This window comes from Tiliqua scincoides, chromosome 2, assembly GCF_035046505.1.
Source record: "Tiliqua scincoides isolate rTilSci1 chromosome 2, rTilSci1.hap2, whole genome shotgun sequence".
NCBI lineage: Eukaryota > Metazoa > Chordata > Lepidosauria > Squamata > Scincidae > Tiliqua > Tiliqua scincoides.
In genome coordinates, this window is record NC_089822.1 from 100,535,365 (window position 1) to 100,554,660 (window position 19,296).

The following is a 19,296-nucleotide window of genomic DNA, read 5'->3' on the forward strand; positions in this document are numbered from 1 at the left end:
TGAGGAGACATTCCAAAGCAATTTATACAAACGGCAAAGGAGGGGGAACATCCTGAGAAGGCAGGCTCAGGTTTTTGGGGACAGGTGAAGTCATTCTTTGGGTTCTGTCTTCTAGGTCCTAGTGATCAAAAGGAAGAAGTGAGGAAACCTGGCTTCCAAGCACCATGCATGAGAGTCTTTCAACTTCCTCCTTCTGGCAGTATCCCCCGGAAGCTCCCCAAGGTACTCAGATGGTCAGAAGACCTTCCAGAGTGATTCCCCATGAGACATCTGCCCCAAGAGACAGTCAGCACCCGACACCTGCCCACACCATGTACTCATGAAAGCACATTGCACACTGATTCAGGTATCTTGGATCCTGGTTATGTACATTAAGAATGAGTACAAAGTACCTAAAGACAGAATCGTCTTGTATACCACAAACAGAAGTCAATGACATCCTCGAGGTGTTCCCTACATGCCCTGGGGCTTTCCCACTCATCCAGCCTTCTAACCTTTAAGAAAAAGGTTTCACTTTACTAGACACTCAAGCCTCTGTTTTTATTACGGGGATGGGACGGGACGGGACGGGACGGGACAGGACGAGATGTCTGTCTTCTGTTTCATGTGCCTCCTCAAAGGACTTTCTGGAATGGAGTTTTTCTTTGCTACATAAACCAATATGGAGACATTTTTGTCAACAAGTAAAAACAAGAATAATAATAACAATGGCACAGGCAGCTATAGCCAGGAATAAAATCAGATTTTCAGAGGAAATTCCAGTTTGGTACCCAAGCTGACACATGTTCTTCTCATGGTGGAGTACTCTAGATCCAAGCCAATGAGATGAAGAAATGCTAGCTGACATGACACAGGGCAGTTGCCTAGATCCACCACACCATACTCTCTTTGTTCTCTTTAAGGCACCCTTTGAAACAGGTTCAATGTGCTGTATGTGCTCAATTGTCCAATGTGCTATACATTCAATTCTTGCTCATTTCATGGTCACTCATGTGATATGCACCTCATCAGCACCCATGCAGAATACTGATAAGTAACAAAGGAAAGTCTCCACAGAATCTTGGAGGTTCTGCTAACAGAACCTGTGTTGACAGCTCTACATCATGCCAAATATACATCAGAGGAGATAGTACACTCCATGGAGCACTGTCATATAATTTGAACAGTGATAAACTCAAAGATGAAACAACCTTAAATCCTTGACGTGTGTTGGCATCCTTCAGTCTCGGAAGACTATGGTATCGCACTCTGAATAGTGTTCTGGAACAGAGTGTCCTCTCCAGTGCGCGAAGCCTGGGTAAAGTAGATATGGAGGATAGACTGTTACCCATGCAGCAAATCCCCCCTCTCCACGTCGCTGAAATGGTCCAATGGAAAGGCAGAAGCCAATACGGTTGGTTCCAGCGACGTCGCAGGAGTTGCCAGAACGTGACTGTGTTCAGCCATGAACTGCCTCAGGGACTCCGGCTCCAGATTTTGCCTCGAGGTTGACTCCTGAAGCCTTTTCCATAACTGGATGTAGCCACAAGGCAGTGGAGGTTTGGGATCAGAGTTTTCCTTCTCTCAGATGAGCTGCCTTCCCAGGCTGACGAGTCCCATCTACCCGGTGGCTGTTTAGTCGCCTCTTACGACAAGTACAGCCAAACTGAGGGCCTATTCTTATCCCCAGCCCCCAGGGGAAAATCCTTGACTAACTGTTTTTTAAGGGGTCTTCTTGTCTTCAACAATGAACGGCAGCTCAAGAAGTTTCCCAGAATTTAGCTAGCTGTTCCTCCTTGACTTATGAAGTTTCAAAATTTCAAGCTGGGCCCAACTGCTGTGCTCTCCATGAAACTGTCATCTTAAGGGCATCACAGACCTGTCACTGCTCAGTCTTAGAAGCTGACTGTCACTTGTTGGACACTCAGTGTCCAGTATCTTTGAGGGACAAGTGCAGTCATCCACTGTAGGAGTGATGTTTACACCTCTTCCAATTCTCACGGGGGGGGGAGGGGGTGGAATTTGTCATGTTTCTAGTCTAACACGTCACCTTCATCCAAGCAACAGAGTTTGGAGAGGGTTGAAGAGAGAAACAGCTGTTTCCTGTTTGTGTGTAATGCTGTGCCACTGATGTAATCTGCGATACTATCTCCCTTTGCACAATTACTTTTGTTGCAAAGAAAGGGCTGAAAATGGCTTTCAGAAATATCATCAGACACAAAAGAAGTATTGGGGGGGGGGGGCTTTTAAAACAGGAAATAGTGATTTTCAACAAAGAAATGCTTATTTTATTTATTTTTCTCATTTTTATATCATCCTTCCTGCAAGGAACTCAGAGTCGTGTACCTAGTTGTTCCACTCCTTTTGTCCTCACAACACCCCTGTGAGATAGGTGAGGCTGAGAGATCATGACTGGTTCAAGGTCATCCAGGAAGCTTCATTCCTAGGAAGCTTCATGGGAGAGCAGAGATTTGAACCTGGATCTCCCAGGTCTAAATTCAACTGCTAAACCACTACACCAATGGTTTCCAAACTTTTTTGACTGGTAACTCCCTTGACTTACTGGGCCATTGGCTGCAGCTCCCCATTAGGGCTACAATCCTATACATTTGTATAGGGTGGCAGTTTTATGGCAAGAATTTGCAGTTCCCCTGGTTGGTTTCCACAGCTGCCCAAGGAGCCACAGATCACAGTTCGGGAACCACTGCACTATCCTGGCTCTCTTCTTCTTTAGTTCTATCACAGGGAAAAGAAAACCCTTCTTACTTTAAGCTACTGCAGTAATGATACTATATGAACATTGCCCAGGATTTCAGGTTAAAAATATAGCCAGATCTCAGGGGGAAAAAAAAGCCCTATTAATATCAATGCATTGCTCCAAAGTTTTATACAGCATTTAACACTGCACTTCGGAACTCAAAATTGCAAGCTTTTTTGGCTGGGCTAGTTGAAGTGGAATAGGCTGTGACCTTTCCTTCTATTTTCTTGGGTCTCCTACAATTCTGAAGAGGAAGTGTGTCCCTGGGGGTGCATCATTGCCATGGGAAGAGACAGACCTTCAGGCTTGAGTCAGCCAAGGTTCTCTTGTTGAAGAAGCACTGCCAATCCGAGGCATTCAAGAACAGTGAGTCAGGCGCCCCAGGCTGGATTAAAGATAGGAGATTTTCACAAAAACAGCATGACCCATATTGGAGATGTTTGCTGGCTTTGTCTGCTTTTTCAGCCTTTTGAGGCCGCTGCCTGGTGTGTTTGGTCAGATTATCCTCCTTGGAATTCTGCCTGGGAAGGGAGCCCAGTTCTTAATCTTAAATGTCACCTGATACTGCAGGCAAGTCTGAATCAAGGAACTTCAGTGCTTTATAGTATGGTGGCTAACAGCCCAATTCTTTTGTGGACTTATGGTGGCAGACTTTGTGATCTGCCACTGTAAGTCCTAGGCCTAGGCCAACAGTAAGAAGCCATGTCTCTGTCATGTACACAGGAGCTGCCAGCACAAGTGGCCGAAGGCTCTGTGTAAGTGGCTTGTAGAAGCACTGCCGCAGCAGGTAGGCCAACAACAGGGGATGGGGTTCAGGGGAGAGATTGTGGCCTGTCGAACATCATGGGCTGTTCAGGGGCAGAAGGAGGAAAATTTTGGTGGCACCTGTGAACTCACTGGATGTCCTTGGACAAGCCTCTCCTTCTCAAACTCAGTTTCCTATCTGCAATTTGATAATTGACCAGGGACCCAATCCTATTCAACTTTCCAGCACCGGAGCAGCAGCAATGCAGCCCCTAGGTAAGGGAACAAATGTTCCCATACCTTGAGGAGGCCTCTGTGACTGCCTCCCCGCCATAGGATGCAGTGCACACCCCATCAGCACGGCTGCACCGTCACTGGAAAATTGGATAGGATTGGGCGCAAGGTCTGCAGGGGCTCACACCCTACCAGTCTGACGTGGTGCATCTTCCCTTCAGTGGAGACAACACCAGGACCAGGACCACACCTGGGAAGGCCAAACGGATGCTGTGGAAGCCATGGCAGGAACCAGGGGGTAAGCACGTGAGAAGCAAAGTTTCCTGTTCCTGTCTCTCCCTGGTAATCAGGGCAACTAGGAGACGGGAGGGGAGGCAATGGGGCACAGCTGGGAATGAAGAGATATAAGAGAATAATCAGTAATGTGCTGATATCAAGAGAGAAGAGGTAGGCTAGTAGAGAGCTCGAGAGCATGCCTAAGGAGTGAAGGCTCTACGATGCTGCCTTATGAAGTAGATGACAGAGAGGAGGATAGTGACAACCAGGGTGATTCAGCCTCCTCCTCTCTCAAGGAATCTGAGGCACCCAAAGGGAACTGAGGCTTGCAAGGCATGCAGGGCCCTCCCTGTGCCACATAATATTGTAAGTAAAAGTTGCTGAAGTGGACAAACTTCACGGTTCAGCTTTCTCCCAGGCTCTTCAGAAGTTAGTGCATGGGGTGAGTGCACGGGGGATGCATCTTGACTTTAGTACACATTCATGTGCATGCATGTGTTTGAACTCTGAAGCACTGTGTAGTGCTCAAGAGGCCACTTCACACACAGCAGTTGGTGGGATTAATTTTGAACTGTTAAGGATTATATCGGAGAATTGAGATGTCCCAAATATACAGTGGTGTCCCTGTTTTCACCTGTGCAATGCTGAAGGTTATGAGCATGTAACAGAGGCCACACACACTGGCCCCGCCTTGGTTGAGTAACTAACAGAAAAAGAGATTCAAGGAACCGCTTGAGAGTGTATTAGGAGAGAATGTGAAATGGAAATTCTTAGAACTAACCAACCCATCCAATACAGGCAGCTGCCTAGGTAGCTGAATTCCAGGGGTCCTAGGATTGCTGGGAGATCCCTACAGTGGAACCAACACAGTTTATCTCCTCTGTCCTAGAAGATCCTCTGACCAACACGGTCTGAGATGGGATCTCCCCATTTTCCCAACTGCAGTCCCCTTCCCCTTGCTCCCTTGGATGGAGCAAAAGTTATGATTCACTTGACTGCTGTTTTCTTTTGCTCCCGACCATTATTGTACATACCCCTCCTTCCCCTGGCCTACTGGCCTTTGCTTTTGGAAACCGGGTGCAGGAGCCTAACAAATGCATATGGAGGCAGCAGGGTCTCCCATTAAAGACCATGAGCCTTTGTCTTTGTTCCCGCGTATTACTGTAAGGAAGCCCACGCGCCACTGTATTGACTTCCCAAGACATTAAGGAATTCAGACTCGATGGGACCCTCTGGGAGACTGAAATACACAGAGCCTGGGAAACTAAGACGTTCTCAGGATTCTACACTGGAAAATATTCTACATTCTTGCAAGAGGGACCCTGTCCCCTCTTTCCCCCTTTTCTAGCCCTCCAGTGACCAACAATTCAGCAGCTGCTCTAAACCCAGCACGTATTTTGAGCTGAAAACTTTGCTGATGAATGGGCTCCACCATAACTTTGGTCTGTGAGTACTTGCGACATTAATTCCCATCAGTGCTTGCAAATTAACTCCCAGAGCAGGAGCCTGCTCCACCATCAGAATCTCAAACTTCCACTTGCCTGCTAAGAAATAATCTCAGTACAATGCAGTCTGATGCAAGAATAAAGGCAGGCTAATCTCTACAAAGTAAGGCAATCGGCCACAAAGGCACACATATCTACATCTGAAGAGCAGAGCAGCTTTGCTCTACATCTGCTGAACTGTCCACCTAGATGCAACTGTTTCAGATACAGGTGCTCTGTCTCCCTTTGCACCTTGCCACTTTACCTCAAAGATGTGCAACATCAGCCCCTGTAAGACCCAGAGCCTGCCAGGGCTATGCTCATTGCCTGCTAAGACAAAAAAAACATCTGTTTGAAATTCTGCAGCAAGAAGAGCTGGAATTCCCAATATGTGTGAAATATGCAAATTGAGCACATTTGCAAAAAAGTTCTCTCCCTTTCCATACTTTGTTCTAAAACCTCAACTGCTGTTGCTCTCCATGGGGAAAGGCAAGGAACATTGCCTGGCATGGAAGCCCCACCCTTGGCCACTGAAAATCTTATTCAGCAACTCCTACTGGTTTATGAGATTTTGCCAGGTGTATCTTGGGAGATCCAGAGGGCTGGAAACTGGCTTTTTGAAATTGAAAGCACAGATTCTCAGGAAGCTGGATTCTGTGCCCAGATCTCTCTTCTTCACAGTTTTGGCACTTGTGTGGACTCTTGTCACACACAGACAAGGGTGTGTTTGGGTGGTAACTTCCAGCCCAATCCTATCCACACCTTCCTGGAAGTAAGCCCCACTGACACTAATGGGACTTACTTCTGAGTAGACATGCATAAGATTGGGCTGTTCCTCCTCTATCACTTAAGCCTTTTAATGTCAATGTGGAAACACAGGAAGGCAAAGAAAGATCCCATGCCTCCTGTGCTATCAAAAAGGAATTTCAGCAGGTACTGCATGCCATGAGTCATGAGGGAAGGGAATTTTAACACTTTGCCCTCTACAATGGTCCAAAACTGGATTGCTCCCCCTCTGCAGGATTGACCCCAATGGGGGCTTTCCTCCCAAGACAAACTCCTGTGGAGGAGCCTGATCCAGATTGGGACTGTGGTAACAGCAAAGGATGATGATGAATATTATTATACCAATTTTCAACCAAAGTCGTTTGCAAAGCGGTTTCCATAGCTAAGCAAATAAAGAAATGGTTCCCTGTTCCCAAAGGGCTTTCTTTTTAAAAAGAGAGAGAAAAGACACTATTGACAGCTAGTGGAAAAGATACCACGCTGAGGTGAAAATGGACAGTTGCTCTCTGATGAATATAAGAGAAGCACCACTTGAAAATGCGCCTCTTTGCCCAATTAGCAGGCTTGAAGCCCCCTCTCCCCCATGTCATGGTCCCAGTACAATTTTGGTCCCCTCATGGTTCCTATTTAAGGGGGGGAGGAAGTATGTTGACTCCAGAGATATGTTTAACATAATGTGCCATTTGCCCTTTAAAATCTGACTCTGCAATTGAATCTTCACATTCGGGAAATATCTAGACCAGTGGTTCTCATACTTTTAGTACCGGGACCCACTTTTTAGAATGAGAATCTGTCAGGACCCACCGGAAGTGCTGTCATGACTGGCAGTGACATCATCCAGCAGAAAATTTTTTAACAATCCTAGGCTGCAATTGTACCGAAACATACCCAGGAGTAAGTCCCATTGACTATCATTGTTAAAAGCATATACACAGTAGCCTGTTAAAAGTACAGATCTGTAACATTTCCCCCAATGCAGTCACATGCCATGACAGCATCAAGTCGAATATGTAAAAAATAAAATACTGAAATGAATGGGGACCTAGCTGAAATTGGTTTGTGACCCACCTAGTGGGTCCCAACCCACAGTTGGAGAAACACTGATCTAGACCATAATTATATTTGTGCTGAAGAGTGAGACAACAAAACAATCTTTTGTGTGTGTACACCTTGATTTCCAACATGGCTGCTGGAAAACCAGCTCAGCCACCAGCATTCTTTCCTGCTTCCCTTCTGGTTCCTTTTTCAATGCATAGGTAAGCCCATATGTGTCCTATTTTACAAAGATATCTGCATCAGTGATGTCAACTGCACTGCGGCAAAATGGCAAGATGGTTGAAGATGATTACACAGGCCAACACACATTTTGCTTCCTTAAACGTTACACCAATTCCTGGGCATATTTGGGGTGCTGATTCCAAAAATGGCATCCGTTTTGCCCTATCTAGTTTTGGAGTCACGGCATAGCCTCTTTAGTGAATGGTTCAAGCAGCTTCCTCATGAGGAAGCCTACACCATGGCTTCCTCATGAGGAAGCTGCCTGAATCATTCACTAATGAGGCTATACTATATCTCCAAAACTAGATGTGATAGGGCAAAATGGATGACATTTTTGGAATTGGCACCCCAAATTCATATCAAACCACCACACAGTTTGGGAAAAACTTTTCTGACCCTCAATTTTTGTAGGCCTGTGTTATTTGTTAATACACCATTTGTGTGCCTGGCTCGTTCCAAAGAATGAGTTGGCCCATTTCTGCCCTATGGGACTCACAATCTAGATATCAACACAAGGGAGGTGAGAAGGGGAGAGAAATGAAGGCAGGCGTCAACAGGGAAAGAACATTATTTCAGTTATGTGTACTTAAGTTTAATTGCAGCAGGGTATGTGGGACTATGGTGTTCTGCCAATCGTGAATGATCTGGGCATACAAGCTCTATATATGGACTTTACACTTAGTAGAAACAGGGAAATTGGTTTATTTAGCGGACAGGAGAGAAAAGATTCATGTTCTTGTTTTTATTTTATTGTTCTTAATAGAATATTTAATAGAAGAAACCACACACACACACATACACCATTCCTGTAATGCGTTAGGCTACAAGGGACCAGTACAAGTCCTATTTAGAGAAATCTGCAGAGAATCTATGGCCCTAGTTTATGATATGTGATACATGGATGGTTGCCAAATCGTGCAGTATGTAATGAAGGTTGTAGAACAAATTGGAATATTTTTGTAAAGATGTAAACAAACATTGTTATTGTGGGGCTATTTTTCCACGCATTAAAAGCATTGCTTGTCATCTCCACAGGACAGGAAATGCCAGTCATAGTTTGTGTTTCTCTGGCATAGTCCCACAAACTGCAGGATGTTAGTGGAGTACTTGTATCCTGTCATGTTGGGGTTGGAGTTGCACCATGAAAGGCGACACTGTTCCACAGCACAGACCACTCCCCTGCAGGCTGACTCTGGAGATGCAAACTGAAACATTCTGATCCCACAGGCAACTGGAGTGCGAATTTGGCTGCTTGCGCTTTAGAGAGAGCATCCTGAACCAGTGTTTGGAGGTTTTGCCAAAAGAGTTATGGGCCAACTTTGAACCCAATGCCTGTACTATCTCAAGCACAACCGCCATATTGGACAATACCATCCCAGTACAAGCAGATCAAGGCAAAGCCATTTACAGTCAAACTGTTGGTTCCTGGGTCATGCTGGAAATAGAGTGATACCAAGTGCAATCCCCAAGTGTACCTAGGGGTGTTTATGCCTATTGGTTTCGATGTCTTAGGCATGTCTAAGTCTGCACAGGATTGAGTTATTTGTCTGTATAATAGGTTGCAAACTCATCATAGTGGGCAGAAGTTATTTCAGACTCCAACAGCAAAGGCAGAGAGTTCTCCAAACTGTTCACCACCTAGTACAACATAGCTGAATAGACTTGGGAAGATGTTATGGCTGGAGCTTCCTGGGCTGCCATCATGACAGCACCAAAAAACAAACAAACAAAAAACACCAGGATTCTAGCACAGAGTGGCATCTTTACACTTGTCTTCTGAGATATCTTTGTTTCCACTTCACCTGTACATTCCAGGTGGTCCTCTGGCTGTGTCTCCTTGTCAACAACCAAACCAACCTACTGTTCCACAGTTCAGCTAGTACACTGGGGGGGGGGGGATGATCTGAGAAACTCCCAGCTGATAACTTGCATGTCACCCAATCATCTCAAATGAATACAGTTCTTTCCAATAGAGCTAGTGGACACAGGGCCCAATCCTATCCAACTTTCCAGCACTGGTGGAGCTGCAATGCAGCCCCAATGAGGAGGCCTCTGTAACCGTCTCCCACCAAAAGATGCAGTGTATGCCCCATTGGCACAGCTGCGCTGGCACTGGAAAATTGGATAGGATTGGGCCCACAGTTGGCAACATCAAGTGAACAAGTGAGGTGCATGTGTGACCCGGCTCTGGCAGAGCAGTATCAAGATCAGCGGGTCACTCTCTGGAGAGCTCTTTTTTAAACAGCAACTCAGCGGGGGCAGAGGGGCAGTCCAATCCTGAGCTCCTGGGGCACGTGGCTTCGGTGGCACAGATAACAGCTGCCGCCGCATCCTACGTGCCTCGGGCAGCCACAGGCGGCACCTCGGGAGAAGGGGATTTTCGTCCCCTTCCCCTGGGTAAGGGACGTAGGCCTGCAATGGGGCTACTCGATTCACTGCCAACCCAAAAGTTGGCAGTGAGGGAAGAGCACTTGTGTTGGGCTGCAAGCCCCACACGAATGTTCAGGATCCGGTGGAGCAGAGCTTCACTGGACCTGCCTCCCCCCCGCTCCCTCCCCCGACACACCTCCTCCTCGCCCTCTACCCGCCTCCCCGTCACGCCTCCTCCCTGCTCTCCGCCTGCCTCCACCCTCCCCAGAATGCTTCCTCCCCGCCTCCCCCCGTTTTCCTCTCTGTGGCTCAGCAGTCCACATAACTGCTGAGCAGCAGAGGCCCGGTGCCTGCCCGGCACTAGCCCAGCGCCTTAGGCCTTGCAAACGTGCCTTATGGCATGTTTGCAACAGTGCGTGCTGGTGGTAAGCCAGCGCACTGAGCCCAGGATTGGGCTCTTAGTATATCTGGAAAACATTCAGGATCTTTACTTTATATTCATGCTTATATTGAGCCTGGCCGGCAGGACTCAAGCCAGCCATCTGTCCTGAACCTGGGGCTTAAAGGCAGGCACTGATGCTGGGCTCCACCACCAAGCTCTGACCTCACAGAAAAAAGTGCAAGATAACCAGCCAGACTGCAAAGGAACCTTGTCAACAGCAATAAGTTACAGCAAGTCATGTCATGAAGCCAGACGTTTGGGGTAAGGCTTGCAGTCTGATCTGAGTTATGAGGGGACTCACAGTACTGCTGGTCTTTTGCTTGACACTTAACTGAAAAGGCAACAGATAACATTGATTGTGTTTCCTGCAAGCTACAGAAGCAGCAAGCAAGACAATAGCTCACATCCTATGTTTATTTTTGGTTGGCAACCTTCAGTCTCAATATAAGCCTACAGCACCTGGTATTCCCCAGTGGTCTCCCATCCAAGTACTAACCAGGCCTGACCCTGCTTAGCTTCTAAGATCAGACAAGATCAGGCATGTGCAGGGTAACAGTTGCTCAATCCTTTTCAAGCACTGCACTGATTTGTCATATACCAAGCGCATCCTAAAAATGTAAGAAAGTCATCATGTAAGACATAGTATCCTAATTTGGTGAGATCATCCATGTGATTAATTCAGGAACAGGGATGGGGAAGAAGAAGTAGGTGGGAGGGGAGATAAGCCCCCAATGTAGCAGCTGCCATAGCAAACAATACTACAGTGCTGAACAAGTTTAAAAAATAGTGACCATTTGCAGAATCAAAGTCTATTGCTGAAAGCAATTTCGACCATGCCAAAATCATCAATGTCAATCCATAAACTGAAGCTGCTGAATATTTGACAGAGCCATAGTGAAAAAAATGCAAGCAGCATCTTGTTCTAATTTAAAAGACATGCATCCCGAGTGAAGTTCTACAACTAGTCTCAGCTAAAAAATGTAAACAAAAATCTCTGTGATTGTAAAGATGTCACATTAGTAGCATGACTAAACATCATTAGCAATAATAATAAACTATGGTATATTTCTAGGAACTTCCCCGCAAAAAACCTTCAGCTAGAGTCAGACGGAATGTTCACAGCAAATAAATGGTTTTTGCACAGCTATTCTACAGCTGCTCCATGGGAACTGTTCATAGTTTTCATTCCACAATCACACCCACCTACTGGAGCATGCAAAACTATCCTGTGAGCCTTGGATAGCAAGCACCAGAATTAATGTCAAGGGCCCATTATCATTAAGCTGGGTCAATGCACCTGGGCGGTCGAGTCAATCAGCACGCCTTCTTGAGTCATGCCCTGTGGATGGAAAGGCGAGAAAGAAGATTCCGTAGGGAGGTCTCTTTATCTGCAACTACTTACAAAATAGTTTGCGTGAGAATTATGTCAGCTAGGTATGAAGAAAATGGACAGAATTTCTTTCCTTTTGTTTTTTAACTGTCGTCCCAGATGCTTAGTCCCAACAAAAATGCAGTATTTTAAATGAAGAAGGAAAGGACAACGTTAACACTGTCCCCAAAGTGCTTGTGCAGTGGGTACAGTTCCAAAGTCCTGATTCAGCAAAGAACACGTGTGCTGTCCTGGAAATATCTGGAGTTAAAACACATGTTTAGGGGATTATTAGAACTGCAGCCCTTCTGCCTTGAATGACAACAAGGTGCTAGCAGTGTTTCAGCCCAGTGGGTAATCTTGAAAAGGGTTCTGTTTTATCCATTCCTTCTTGATCAGACTAATATCACTCACTGCGCAATCCTATTCAATACTAGCGCCAGTGCAGTGGCCACTACACCAGCACAGCACCATAAAGCACACTGTGATAACCAGTGAGAGGCAATGCCAGATTCAGCCCGCCAATGCTGAATCCAGCAGAAAGCATGTGTGCTGCACGTAAGAGCTGCCCCAAGTAGCGCAGGGGATGGGGAAGGGTGGGAGGAGGGCAGGAAGGGGGTGTAATGGGGCAGGAGGGAGGACAGGATGGGGACAGATCAGGCCTGGGATGGGGGTGTGACTGGCAGTGCTGGTCCATGCCAAATCGTATGGAAAGCCCAACACAGGACTTTTTGGTTCTGTTATTTAGCAGGCACAGATCCAAGTAACCCACCGCGCTGGCTAGCTTTACCAGCGCAATGACCCCTTACTTTGGGGAGACCTCCAGCCTCTCCCAGCCAGCGTAGCTGGCTGGCATGGCATAGCATAGCTGGCTATGGCTGTGTAGCCCATGCTGCATCACCCAAGCACAGGATTGGGCTACCCACCTGTCCTGCAGATCTACTCCATGCCCTTTCCAGTCAATACATATGTTATCCACAAATACACTGTTGTTATTCAGTTGATGCACCGCAGGCAATAATCTTTCCCCACACATCAGTTGTGGGGCAGGCCATAATCTTTCTCCAGACACATCAGTTGCATGGAAATTTTCCTTTCCAAGCATTTAAACAGCAACATAAGAACAGCCCCACTGGATCAGGCCATAGGCCCATCTAGTCCAGCTTCCTGTATCTCACAGCGGCCCACCAAATGCCCCAGGGAGCACACCAGATAACAAGAGACCTCATCCTGGTGCCCTCCCCTACATCTGGCATTCTGACTTAACCCATTCCTAAAATCAGGAGGTTGCGCATACGCATCATGGCTTGTACCCCATAATGGATTTTTCCTCCAGAAACTCGTCCAATCCCCTTTTAAAGGCGTCTAGGCTAGAAGCCAGCACCACATCCTGTGGCAAGGAGTTCCACAGACCGACCACGCGCTGAGTAAAGAAATATTTTCTTTTGTCTGTCCTAACCCGCCCAACACTCAATTTTAGTGGATGTCCCCTGGTTCTGGTATTATGTGAGAGTGTAAAGAGCATCTCCCTATCCACTCTGTCCATCCCCTGCATAATTTTGTATGTCTCAATAATGTCCCCCCTCAAGCGTCTCTTTTCTAGGCTGAAGAGGCCCAAACGCCGTAGCCTTTCCTCATAAGGAAGGTGCCCCAGCCCCGTAATCATCTTAGTCGCTCTCTTTTGCACCTTTTCCATTTCCACTATGTCTTTTTTGAGATGCGGCAACCAGAACTGGACACAATACTCCAGGTGTGGCCTTACCATCGATTTGTACAACGGCATTATAATACTAACCGTTTTGTTCTCAATACCCTTCCTAATGATCCCAAGCATAGAATTGGCCTTCTTCACTGCCGCCGCACATTGGGTCGACACGTTCATCGACCTGTCCACCACCACCCCAAGATCTCTCTCCTGATCTGTCACAGACAGCTCAGAACCCATCAGCCTATATCTAAAGTTTTGATTTTTTGCCCCAATGTGCATGACTTTACACTTACTGACATTGAAGTGCATCTGCCATTTTGCTGCCCATTCTGCCAGTCTGGAGAGATCCTTCTGGAGCTCCTCACAATCACTTCTGGTCTTTACCACACGGAAAAGTTTGGTGTCGTCTGCAAACTTAGCCACTTCACTGCTCAACCCTGTCTCCAGGTCATTTATGAAGAGGTTGAAAAGCACCGGTCCCAGGACAGATCCTTGGGGCACACCGCTTTTCACCTCTCTCCATTGTGAAAATTGCCCATTGACACCCACTCTCTGCTTCCTGGCCTCCAACCAGTTCTCAATCCACGAGAGGACCTGTCCTCTAATTCCCTGTCCTCTAATTCCCTGACTGTGGAGTTTTTTCAGTAGCCTTTGGTGCGGGACCGTGTCAAACGCCTTCTGAAAGTCCAGATATATAATGTCCACGGGTTCTCCCGCATCCACATGCCTGTTTATTGCATTTAACATTTTATTGCTACATGGGACAGGCACATTTGACTTCTGTGTCAACAAAAAAGAATTCACATTTTCTTTTCTGAGGACACCTGATTCATTTCACAGATTTAGAAAAAATGAAACTGTATAAGAAAAAACCAAGGGGAGGGGCATGATCCAGACTTCTTTGGGAAATGTATAAACTGAACTGGATCAGCCCACCTGTCTAACCAGCGCAAAAAGTTAGACCTGAAAACTGCTGTGTTGCTTTAATATTGCAAAGTGTTAAGCAAAATTTGTTCTACACTTTGGATTTTATAAGGTTTGCAGCAGCAAACCTTGCATAAGCCCCACTGAGATAATCTAAAATCCTTCTTAGACTCCATTTCAAGATAAATCTCTGCTTGCACCACACTTGACACAGAGCATGAACAAAAAGGGCAGGTCTTGAAACATTTTTCAGATTCCTAGGCATCAGCAACCTCCACCAGGCTGGAAAAACACAATGAATTTCTAGGGGCATAAGAGACCAGGCACCTGAGATGCCTGTAAATGGGCTGTGATAAGTTTCATACTCCCTGTTTCTAGAAAGAATCTCCAGAGGACAGTTTCTTTGTGACTATGGGAGACTTTTTGGAATTTTGGATATACTATGTTTATAATGCTGTATGTATTTAAATACAGTACACAACTCATGATACCTCCCCAGGACAGCATCAATCCAGCACCCTGGATTATTAAACAACAGGCTTAGGGGTGAGACACAATTGCCTCCTCCCCTTTGCAAAGTTGTCACGGTCCCCTAAGATTCAGACTTTGGACCTGATGAGACCATCTCTGAAAAGGAGATGGAGCAGGTTGCTGTTGTGGACCACCTGCACAGATGAGGACCCCTAGTCTCAAAATGACACTTGCCTGAGGTTGCAATTCTCCAAAGAGGCAGAAAGGCTAAAGTTGCACACACTGTCTGGATTGGAATTTGACTTGAAATTTTCATTTCACACTGTGTGTGGGCTAAAAGAACAACATGTCTAAATGCAATTGGGCACTGGTTGACATTTGCAAGAGGATTTGAGGGCATGATGATGAAGGGGACACCTGATTTATCTGATGTACCTCCTCTACATGTGGGGAGTTATTTTTTGCTGGGATTCCGTAACAGACACCAACAGAACATGGGACATGATGGGGATTTACCTTCCACGGCAGCATTTTTTTACGACCGTTTGTTTAACAAGCTTTATTGCTATACACAGTGGTTGCTACAAGGCACTACATAAAGCCCCATTGCATTGTCTTGATATAATCTTCAGTAATAATACACTTTGCTGGATGTTTCCTGCATTTTGCAAGGATTTTCCCAATGCTTCCACTGTTTGACATGGATAGGGAGATGTTGATTAGATTCCTTCATTATTAATGGCAACCTTGGTGAGGTAATAGATGCTTTCTCTTGATCCACTATTGGAGGTATCACTTGCAGCCATCATGGTGAAAACAAAGCACAATCTTTTTCAACTAGCAGGGTATAAACAAACTAACTTTTCAAGTGACATAGCACTTTGCAAAAAAAAAAAATGCTGTCAATCAACAAAATTGCATAAAGTGCTGTATTGTTCCCACTCCCTGAAGCGGGAACGATACAATCAACAGAACAAGTGTATGGTCATTAAAAAGTTTTGCTTTAAAACCAAATAATCACTTGTTCCACCACTAATAGCCTTTCAGAAGTTATCCTACTTTTTTTTTTAAATTAAATGCAGGCATTTCCAACTTGCAGTTGATCATTTAAAGTCATAAACAAACTGACGTACACAGATTTTTTCCAGCAACCACAGCCAAAGAAGTTCCAAGATTCAGGACCCAATCCTGAACAGTGCATACTGGCTTACTGCCGGTGCGCACTATTGCAAAATGTGCCATAAGGCATGTTTGCAGACCCCACCGCCAGGCAAGTGCTGGGCTATCACCAGGCGGCCACCAAAGCTTCACCACTCGGCGGCTGCATGGACCGTGGAGCAGCGGAGAGGTAAGTGGAGGTGTGGGGTGAAGCGGGGAGGAGGCGTTCCGAGGAGGGGGAGGCGGGAGGCAGAAAGAGGGTGGGCAGGAGGCATTCTGTGGGAGGGAGCAGGGAGGGAGAGAGGTGGGACCGGTGGAGCAAAGCTCCACCAGACCCAGAGCCTCCATGTTGGGCTCGCCACCCTACACAGAGGCTCTTGATTCACTGCCGATGTTTGGGTTAGTGGTGAATCAGGTAGCCCCATTGCAAGGCTACTCGCTTTACCTGGAGGAAGGGGATGAAAGTCCTCTTCTCCCGAGGAGCCGGTGGCGGCTGCCCGGAGTGTATAGGATGCGGCGGCAGCCATTTTTGGCACCCCTGCAGCCCCATGCCCAGGGCAGTTCAGGATTGGGCTGTAAAACAGCACAAATCCCAGGCTCATAAATTGTACTCTCACATAGGTATAAGGATCCTGCCAACTGATTCCTCTGATGTGAGGTGCTGTATCAATGCAACAACTCATAAAACCAAGGTGTGCACATTTACAATGTATTCATGCTATACAGAGAGAGGAACATCTTTTAGAAATAAATGTGTACATCTCAGGTTACTATGTACACCCTAGGACAGCAAATTGGAAAAAAAAATGGCATTTTTGTTCAGACGTCTCAAAACCATAATCCAACATACAGACAGTGAAACATGCCTAAACCCATCGATTTCAATTAGATTAAGTGCACCTGCCTCTGTATAGGATTAGGATCAAGAGACGATCTTTCCTTCTAAGAATTAATGATGATATGTGTTTATTAAATTACAGCCTCCTGCAATTCTGCTGATATCTCAAAAAAACACTGAGCTTTCGGTAGCATGTACACTTATGTACAGTACATTTAAATGGCCTGGTTGGCTAAAAGGACAAGTGACAGTAAAGAAGGCCAATTCTATGCTTGGGATCATTAGAAAAGATACTGAGAACAAAACGGCTAATATTATAATGCCGTTGTACAAATCAATAGTAAGGCCACACCTGGAGTATTGTGTCCAGTTCTGGTCGCCACATCTCAAAAAGGACATAGTGGAAATGGAAAAGGTGCAAAAGAGAGCGACTAAGATGATTACTGGGCTGGGGCACCTTCCTTATGAGGAAAGGCTACGGCGTTTGGGCCTCTTCAGCCTAGAAAAGAGGCGCCTGAGGGGGGACATGATTGAGACATACAAAATTTTGCATGGGAAGGATAAAGTGGATAGAGAGATGCTCTTTACACTCTCACTTAACACCAGAACCAGGGAACATCCACTAAAATTGAGTGTTGGGAGGGTTAGGACAGACAAAAGAAAATATTTCTTTACTCAGCGTGTGGTTGGTCTGTGGAACTCCTTGCCACAGGATGTGGTGACGGCATCTGGCCTGGATGCCTTTAGAAGGGGATTGGACGAGTTTCTGGAGGAAAAATCCATTATGGGTTACAAGCCATGATGCGTATGTGCAACCTCCTGATTTTAGAAATGGGCTATGTCAGAATGCCAAATGCAAGGGAGGGCACCAGGATGAGGTCTCTTGTTATCTGGTGTGCTCCCTGGGGCAATTGGTGGGCTGCTGTGAGATACAGAAAGCTGGACTAGATGGGCCTATGGCCTGATCCAGTGGGGCTATTCATATGTTCTTATGTTCTTAAATGCTTTAATGAGCACCAGCACTAGCAAAGAAGCCTTCCCCAAAAGCTGCTGTTTGAGTGTACAATAATATATTTGCAGGGTAGGGCTGTTTTTTCCAAACCATAGCATGATAAGCAATGCCATGAATAAAACTAACAATCTGTCTCTCATAAAAAGAGGGTCTGTGCACTTTAAGCCCCATTCGTCACACTTCCTGCGGAAAACATGCGCAGGAAAAGAGTTCCCAGAATATCATGCAAACTGGCACTTTAAAAGAAGGCCTTTGTCTGACCTGATGGCTTCACTGCACATAAGGGACTGACCTGACATGCAGTAGGGATGGCTGTTCCTGGTGGAATCCTGCCACTGAAGAGAATCAGATAAGGCAATCCTTGGAATAACTTTCAACTTCCCATGAAAAATACCCACACTTGTCCCGTTCTCTCTCTCTCTCTCTCTCTCTCTCTCTCTCTCTGTGTGTGTGTAGGCAAAACAGGGTTTTACTGAAAGAAGGTTGGAGAACATGTGTTCTGTGAACACAATCACAATTTTAAATGGAATAGCTGGCCAAACAAAACACACATATACATAACACATGCACACTCACATTACTAGCATTATACATGAATTCTTTAGTTTTGCACTGCTGCCTCTCCAACAACATACAGCATGGTCCTGATCCTAAACGTTTTTACTTGGAGGTTAAAGTACTGATAATGTGAACAGGATTCACTTCTGAGTGTGGACTGTAGTTCTGAGTTTAGGACTGTAGTGTCTATTGGCTACAGAGTTATGCAAAGTGAACAGCAATGGTGGTATGATAGATAGATAGATAGATAGACAGATAGATAGATAGATAGATAGATAGATAGATAGATAGATAGATAGATAGATAGATAGATAGATAGATAGATAGATGAGGCACAATACGGGGAGGGGGTAAATTCTATCTTACATGTCAGGCTTATGAAAAGAAAACATATTATTTTGCTCAATACTCTCATGCTAAACCCTTTCCCTCTGAAGAAGGTCCTATTGATTTTGATGGAGTTTACTTTCAAGTAAACATACTTAAGATCACAGACTGCAATCCTACACACTCACACTTACTTGAGAGTAAGCCCACAGAACACAGTGGACCTGAGTAAACATATATAAGATTGCACCATCATTTAAATTTTCAATCTATGATTTAGCAAAGGCAGAGAGTCTCATGGGGGGATAGCATTGTTCCTGCTCTGATCTCATCGCTGATGCATCAAATTAAAAGAGGCTCCATGGAACTTGCAAGAAACCACCTGAGAGAAATGACGAAAGAGCTTGAAGATGCTCATGGCCCCCGACTCCCCAAATTAGGGCTCAATCCTATCCAATTTTCTAGCATCGGTGCAGCCTCAATGCAGCCCTAAGGAAAGGGAACAAATGTTCCCATACCTTAAGACGGCCTCTGTGACTACTGCCCCACCACAAGATGCAATGCATGCCCCACTGGCACA

The 19,296-nt window shown here is 45.8% G+C and overlaps 1 protein-coding gene across 1 annotated transcript in view; it reads right to left on the reverse strand.

Annotated features, from left to right (window-relative positions):
* Window positions 1–19,296, reverse strand: part of IGFBP7 (insulin like growth factor binding protein 7) — a 36,514-nt gene that overhangs the window by 13,293 nt on the left and 3,925 nt on the right. The gene's annotated exons all lie outside the window — the stretch shown is intronic.